This window comes from Cavia porcellus, unplaced genomic scaffold, assembly GCF_034190915.1.
Source record: "Cavia porcellus strain 051 isolate PalLab524CR breed Dunkin Hartley unplaced genomic scaffold, mCavPor4.1 scaffold_9, whole genome shotgun sequence".
Lineage (NCBI taxonomy): Eukaryota > Metazoa > Chordata > Mammalia > Rodentia > Caviidae > Cavia > Cavia porcellus.
This window is the reverse complement of record NW_026947492.1, coordinates 3,320,353-3,326,403: the sequence shown is the minus strand read 5'-3', so window position 1 is coordinate 3,326,403 and position 6,051 is coordinate 3,320,353. Positions and strand designations below refer to the sequence as shown.

Below are 6,051 nucleotides of genomic sequence, written 5' to 3'. Positions count from 1 at the left end.
AAATGCAGGGCATTTTGCAACATCTTAGGGATCTTGGATCTTGGGGCTTTAAGAAGATCAAAGCAAGAACACTTAAAATACCTATGAGTGGTACAGCAACCTGTTGTGATGTGGAAAAGCCGATGCATCTCCCAGACATGTGTTACAGGGCAGCATCCAATCAGGAGCAAGGAAAACTGAATATTGCGTTCAGATTGGCTACTAGCAAACCTAGTGAAAAAGAAAAAAAGAAATGTGGAATATATTCGTAATTTCTGCGAAATTATGAGACTCTTCCAAAATTATTAGTCAGATTCTAAGGAAAAATCTGCAAATGATTGAGTCCATAAATTCTAAACCACACCTTGCTGGGGTATATTGTACTTAAAATGTGAGACCATGACAGGCTGGAAAAAACAAAGCCATGAATCAAAAGAAAGTGCCATCATTACAATAGCATGAAAAAAAGAAAATTAAATACTAAAGCAAAGCGTTTGAAAGAATAAAGAAAACCCACAATCTTATTTAAGCCTTGGAATAGCATATAAGGAAGGTACAGCCATCACAGACTTGTAGGTGCCTAACAATGTAGTCTCCAATATATAAACTGAAACATAGCTTAGTAAGCTCTCGTTGCTTCAGAATATGAATAGATGCACTATTATCGTTTATCTGGGATATAATTATATTTGATCCACAGCACAAACTTTGGTTACACTAGCCACCAATATTGACTTTATGACACTCTTGTCTAAATAGATATTAAAATACAGAATAAGTCTAAAAGTTATTCACCGTCAGTTAAAACAATCCAACTCAAGAATGAAGGGGGAAAAGCCCAAACTCACTCTCTTCTTATCTGCCCATGTTTCCAGCCTCTGTCTGCTCCTTGCCCGCAGCACACGCGTCTGTAGGTCAGACCTCCCCACACCGCTAAAGACAGGCGGACTCAGGCAGAAAGCAGTGAGCATCTTTGCTCCACACTATTATGTTCACTACTAGTAAAATTTGGCATCCTCATTCTTCTGCCTGGTACTTACCAATCTCCCTCCAAAGGCATTAATCTTGGCTCTTGGGTGTTGATGATTTTTAATAACTAGCTACTGAGTTTCTGAGCAATCCCTGAACTCTGCTCAGTGTGCCCCCTGCCAAGTGAGAGAGCCCATTTTCTTCACTAACCAGATCACTGAAAGGTTACAGAAATACACATTAGAAACAATGGTTCCTGCATAAAAAGTGCTATCTCTGTTGACCCTGCAGTGGGACAGATTCGCAGGGTTCTGCCCTGTGGCTGTGGGTGGAGGTCTAGGGCCGGTGCCTGCCATGTACTTGAATGTACCTGCCAATCCCCATGCTTGCCAGCTGCAGTTCTAGACCTCTGCACTAGTTCCAGAGTGTCAGTGATTCGGAGATGTCACCTGACTTCAACCACGTGTAGTGTCTAATCTACTGCTCACTGGAAAGTTAATCAAGTCCACTAAATTCCTAATACAAAGCATCTTCCTACGCCAAGCCTGACCTAGATGCCATGGGAGTTCACAACATGAATGAGACCTTTTTTGCACCAAGACTCTAGAATAAGAAAGCAGTACCATAAAGATCGATTGTCAGAGAACACAAATATATTTGTTGAGAAATGTTTTGCACTCATCCTCAGACTTGAAGTCCTAATTATGAGGTACAGTTGTAATTGCCTAACATTATTCTATACACTTGCATCGGTGTTCTGGAAAACACTTTAAATTGCCATGTTATTTAAATGATAATTAGTGCAGGATAGCCATGGCTCACTGGCAACGTTCAAAGCAATAATTTCTAATGCTGCAGATCTGTCTGCCTTATCCTTAAAAAGGACCCTACGCAGACAGTCTTGGCAGCTTACAGACTCCCATCTCCACCTGCACAAGCTTCACACCAGGCCAGTCACCTTTGCTACAGAAGAGACGGAAGTGCCCCCTGTCGGTGTCCGAGCTCCCGGCCGGCAGGAAGGACACACGACAAAGTCTGGCGGTGGACAACCTTTTCTTTTATTTTCCTTCTCCGCGTACAGCCTGCCCCGAAGCCTCTACCGGTCCGCTCCCCGCGGCTCCTTTTGTGCTTCGCTCCGAAGCCTCCTCTGGTCCGCTCCCCGCGGCTCCTTTCGTGCTTCTCTCTCTCTCTCTCTCTCGGGGGTGGAGGCACTGGCTATATATAGGATTAATAGCTAGGCAGACTACCCTGTGAGGCGGGAACTTAGTGGGGTGATAAGAAACAGGTGCCACACAGGCGGGCTCGATGAGAGGGGTAATCTAGCCCAGGCTTTTGTACTTTCCCACAGGCCTCGCAATCACCGCGTCTGATGACTTGACAGTGCCACGGCTCCCAACATCTCCCCCTATTTTATTTTAAATGAATACGCGCATCGCAGCCCGTCCTGGATAGAGTGCAGAGGCCTATGCCCTGAACTGAGGCCCACCGTAGGCCCTTAGCGTAGACCCTGGTCGGCCGTCCCAGGGTCCACCAAGGCCCTGAGGCCCTCGTCCTTTTTTCTAGGGCCAGGAATGAACCGGACGGAACCTGGTTGCACATAGGCATGCACTCATTTCTCTCCACGAATCCCCTCGGAGAGAAATTTATCTAACAATCCAGCGGCTTTCGAGCGGAACGGGGTAGGGCCTGGCTTAGGTTGAGTCGTGCTGGGGAGGCACGCTCTTACCCGTCATTGACTCATCCACCCTGCTACATGTTGTTGTCTAGGGAGGAGAATGTGGGAAGCCTGTCACTTTTAAACGCGGTCGTAGGCCATGCGAGCGAGCCATGCGTATACAAGGGTAGCACATAGGGGAGCAAGCCGTTCCAGGCCCCCAAAAAGGGATTGTCCTGCAGTTCTTTTAGGGCTCATCTTGTTGTTGGGTCTGCGGTTGGCCTCTGGTGGAACAGGCCTGATCTTCAGTCGAGGGACTTGTCGCGTCAACCTCTCTGGGACCCACATTGGCTCTCGTCCCGATTCCTGCGGAAAGACACAAACCGCGCCTCGGCTTCCTCTTTTGTATCTCTGCCCTCCTTGACGGACCCTTCTCGGGAGCTTCCTGACTGTGCCTGTTCAAACACCTCGCGTACTTCTACAAGTTCTTGAGAGCTCCCCCCGTAACTACCCTCACTCTTTAGGCACGTGTGTATCATTTCCCACAACGGACGAGCAGAGACTGAAGCTCTACCCTCCCGCTCTGCTAGGGAAAGGTCTCTGCCCAACTTTTCCCAGGAGGGCAGGTTTACATGCCCTGTAGGCAGAAACCAGGGAGCAAAGCTGTCAATCTCTGCAAGGAAATTTTCTAAAGTCTTATGCCCCACCTTGAGGTCCTTGGACTTTAGGAGTCTCCGAAGGACCAACACCAAGGCTGTGTATCTTTACTTGGCATGTTTCCCATTTTTAATATATCTTCTGTTATTTTTACTTCTATGTTTATGTTTTACACTCTTTTATTACCTTAAGTTCTGGTGTTATGTTTCATACTCACCGCGTGAGGCCCAAGAAACCCGCCACTTACGCGTGAGGTTGAGAGGAGTCTACAAACCCTGTAGGTGCGCGCCACCCAGGGCCCAGGCTTATCCTCTACTCACCTGTCCTGCAGCTGCAGCACTGTGTAGGAGAATGCAGTCCACCACCGCGTCTCGGGGTTGATCAATCCCCGGGCGGGCCACCAAATGTCGGTGTCCGAGCTCCCGGCCGGCAGGAAGGACACACGACAAAGTCTGGCGGTGGACAACCTTTTCTTTTATTTTCCTTCTCCGCGTACAGCCTGCCCCGAAGCCTCTACCGGTCCGCTCCCCGCGGCTCCTTTTGTGCTTCGCTCCGAAGCCTCCTCTGGTCCGCTCCCCGCGGCTCCTTTCGTGCTTCTCTCTCTCTCTCTCTCTCGGGGGTGGAGGCACTGGCTATATATAGGATTAATAGCTAGGCAGACTACCCTGTGAGGCGGGAACTTAGTGGGGTGATAAGAAACAGGTGCCACACAGGCGGGCTCGATGAGAGGGGTAATCTAGCCCAGGCTTTTGTACTTTCCCACAGGCCTCGCAATCACCGCGTCTGATGACTTGACAGTGCCACGGCTCCCAACAGCCCCCTACGCCTATGCTCAGCTATTTGCCTTCAGATCTCTGTGGATTTCTCTCAGCACGTCCCTGGGGTCCATGGAGCTAGTGGACTTCCTTCTTCAAGTGAAGTGGAGGGCTTGATGTTTTGTTTCTTTCTTTTCATACATTTGTTTGGCAAATATACCTTTAACACCTTGTAAGTCTTAAAGCCAATTTAAAAAAAAAAAAAAAAAAAACTAGCAGAGCCTGGACATGGAGTCTGGGACAGTGATACTCTTTCTGGGAGAGGCTGGGTGATGAATGTGGGTCATGTGTGTGGTGGCTCCAACCTCCTTGGCGGGTAGTACAAAGTGCTACCATTGGAGTTGCCTGGTGGTAAGTGGATGCCAGCCTGGTGGTTGCACATTAATCATGTGAGTTAAAACAGCTGTTTTTCTCACATCAGAAATGATGCTTATGTCTTGTACATTTTCAATCACCACGATCCTGTCCAGAGAAAGTCTTACCACAAAAGGAAAGTTTTTATGCCATTATTTTAAACACATCTGTGCTACTACAGGCACAGCAGGGCTTTTCTCCTGTTCAGGAAAGTCTGATTCACCGAGATGACTCAGGCTCCCACATATGGAAATGGTAGCAACCACCTTCTTGCCCTGGATGGCTGATTTTGCAGATTTGTAGGATGGAATTTCATCTTGAGGTCGTCTCTGCAGTGCTTCTCTGACTCTTCCTTCAGATGGGAATCGGCTGAAGGACTAGCTGGTCCAGTATCATCAGGGTGCGGTGTCTGAGACTTGCAGCAGGTAACCTGTGTGCACTTTGTGGCTATGAACCCAGACAGTGATTTTGCTGAGTTTGCTGGCTGGCTTAGTAAGTGAAAGGTGCCTGCCGGAGCTGGAGTGTGTGTGTAGGGGGATCCAGCTCAAAAGATTGTCTCCCGGGAGAAATAGGTACAGTTTTCATCATATTTGCTCTATGCCAGAGGTCTGTGAAGTTCTTTTTCTGAGAATTCTGTTGTGGTTATTATATTTATTCTTCTTAGGCCTGAGTTGTTTAGGTCTTTTCAGTAAATGGTTGTTCCTCTCCTCCTAAGCTTCACTGGCCCATTGGTCCTTCGTGATCTCATCCAGACTGCCACGCTGCTTTGGGTTCAGGACAAGGAATCGCTTTAGGAACTGTTCACAGTCTGGAGAGGTGAAAGGGGATTCTGTAACTCCCCACGCACATTCCGTTTCTCATTTGCTTCAGATTTCTTCCTTTGAACAGAAGCGTCCCCCTCACTAGATTATACAGAACCACTCCAAGACTCCGCACATCGATTTCTGGCCCCTGGTACTCCTTGCCCAGGTGGATTTCTGGGGCCGCATATGCAGCAGGGCCACCATGTGTGTCCAGTTTGTCGCCCACAGTCAATTCAGTGATGAATCCAAAATCTGCTAATTTGATTTTCTCTCCTTATCTAACAACATTTTTGGGGTGTTCAGGTCTTGTGTGTGATCCCCTTGCCATGGCAGTGTAGTCCTGACGACGGGATCTGTCAAAACTTAGCTCTGTTGTCCATTTTTCTAAGAGCAGCCCAGTAGTCACACATTCAGTCACCTTGGCATATTTCATTATAAACAGAAAGTTTTCTCACTCTTGACTTCAAACAGCCTTACTATATTTGATGGTTTGGCATCCTCATTATTTTTATTTCTCTGGGCAGCTTCTGGAGTCTGACTGTATTCACCAGAGATTTATCAGTGATTCTTATGGTAACCTCAGCACCCGAGATGACGTGTCTGGCTAATTTGTCTTTTGCATAGTTCCCCTTGTAGAGTGTTTGCAACACTCTATCTTTTCCTACTTGAATTTCTTCCTCCACACAGGAGCCATTGATTTTCTAAGTGCTCCAGAGTGTTCTATTCCACAAGTGTCTTCTTGTAGCCTGTTTCCCTGTGGGGGGGGAACATATTTGTCAGTTTCTTAATCATTATCTTCAATGTCTGATTGCTAGTCTTC

General features: G+C 47.4%; 1 long non-coding RNA gene across 1 annotated transcript; it reads right to left on the bottom strand.

Annotated features, from left to right (window-relative positions):
• Positions 1–1,984: 1,984 nt before the first annotated feature.
• Positions 1,985–4,343, bottom strand: LOC134477603 (uncharacterized). Its single transcript, XR_010049618.1, has 2 exons — positions 3,580–4,343; positions 1,985–2,968 (listed from the first exon to the last, which is right to left on the bottom strand). It is a non-coding gene; the product is annotated as an uncharacterized LOC134477603 (long non-coding RNA).
• Positions 4,344–6,051: the final 1,708 nt, after the last annotated feature.